The sequence below is a fragment of the Trachymyrmex septentrionalis genome, unplaced genomic scaffold (assembly GCF_001594115.1).
Source record: "Trachymyrmex septentrionalis isolate Tsep2-gDNA-1 unplaced genomic scaffold, Tsep1.0 scaffold116, whole genome shotgun sequence".
Classification (NCBI taxonomy): Eukaryota; Metazoa; Arthropoda; class Insecta; order Hymenoptera; family Formicidae; genus Trachymyrmex; species Trachymyrmex septentrionalis.
Window position 1 is genome coordinate 243,398 of NW_017304289.1, and position 1,930 is coordinate 245,327.

Genomic DNA, 1,930 nt, shown 5'->3' on the forward strand with positions numbered 1-1,930 from the left:
CGTTCAACGTAAGCGCGAATAACCCCCCCCGCGCCTCCCGGGGGGGTTAATATTGACGTTGACTCACGATACAGATCAGCGAGACGGACGTTATAAATGAGCATTGCGATCTCGCACCGTTCGACGGACAAAACGATTAATAATTGAAGTGAAATTAACGGGATAGATACGAGTCGATAGCTCGAAAGGGGCTATTAATCTTTAGTTCGTCACGTCATATGACGTGGCGCTCGATCGAAACTTGGCGAACGAGCGTGTCTCTCCAGAGGTGCTACCTTCGAACGGGATTCCACGGGATTCGTAAGGTTCGAGGCACTCCCCACGATCCCCTGACCCAATGGAACTGATGTTTCCACGCGGACAATCCGCGAGATTTCGAAATCACGTCCGAGATAGGTCGCGAGAGATCCGTAGATTTCGGGAGATTGATGAAACTTCTGACAGGTTAACGCGCACCTACCACCCTTTCCATCTCTCCACCGAAACAAATCCTGCGTCTTTGTATATAGCACCCTCTCTCCCCCCCCCGCCCCGCAACCTGCATATGTACGTATGTATATACACGCCGGGGAGTGAATCCTACAGTCCTGACTCCTGTCTCGCCGATCTCGGCAGAGAGAGAGAGAGAGAGAGAGAGAGAGACGGTTTCCCCGTATCCGCGCGCCACGGTATTTCCAATTTCGTGCCGAGTAGTAAGCCCCTGGCTGAGAGCGACGAAGCAATTGGCAATTCGCCTCGACGGGACTTTCAGCACTTTCAATTCGCACGACGGAGACGGGCTCGCCGCTCGCTTGCCGGGCGAATACACACGGTGGACTGGAAAGGAACCGGACGTGGGACGGGTAGACGGACGCTCCTCTTTCCTCCCTCTCCTCTCTTCCCCGTATCGAGAGAGAGAGAGAGAGAGAGATCCGCATTCAGATGCGCTGTAACGATCATCCAGGAGAGCTGCTGCACGCTCCCCGGTCCTCGTCGAGGATCCGGGAATCGCTGTGTTTCCCACGGTCCGAAAGCCTTTCGGATATATCGATCGCGCGGAACGTTTCGACTCTCCAGAGATTTGCACGTTCCTCTTATTTATCCTCGTCTCTCTCGGATTCTCCCCTCAAGACGCTATTTCCTTCCGCGGAAGTAATGCGTTGGCTCAACCGTGAGAGTGTCGGTTTAGCGTTCTCTGAAAATTTATTTCGATCTGCGATTCCAGATTTTATTTCTGGGATATATTACTCCCCGTATGTAATCTTTCGTCTCCCCCCCCCCCCCCCCCGGTTTTCTTCAGCTTTCACGAGAGATAATCTCTCTCTTTCCCTTGGAATAACTTCTTTTTAAATAATAGAAAAATTGTTATATTCCTCAAAAGATTCGCCGGCAGTATTTTATCAAACGGCGGCGAGCGATTGTTATCCACGTTGAATCGCGGAAGCGTTGAGAAAACTGGGTTCAAGTCGGAAAAGCGGATTGAGAATTAAACGGGTGGCGAAATCCGCGTAATTAAAAGATAAAAGGATCAGAGAGAAGATCAGAGGCTCTGGGGTTGATGCGGGTAGTAGTTTATTTGTATCGTGGCCTCCTATCTAAAACTGTCCGCGCCGGTCTTTCACTTCGCTCCCTTTTTTTTCCAAACGGAGGAATCGGAAGGTCGAGTTAGCTGAAGAGAAATATTTTCTTTTTTCTTTTTTTTTTTTTGTTTTCTGGTTTTTTGTTGAATATTTGATAGTCCCGTATAAACTTTCAATGCAAAACCGCGACGTTTACGATGAACGAGAAGTCCCTTCTTTTTTTTTATTTCTATTTCTCATCAGTTGAAAAAAGAATCGCGAGCGAATCGATGCCTTCGTACTTTTTGTTAAGCAAAAAACGACCTTGCAATTTGCCGCAAAATCTCGCTGTCTCGCGGTGCCCGTTCTCGCGAATATCGAGACCATCCCTC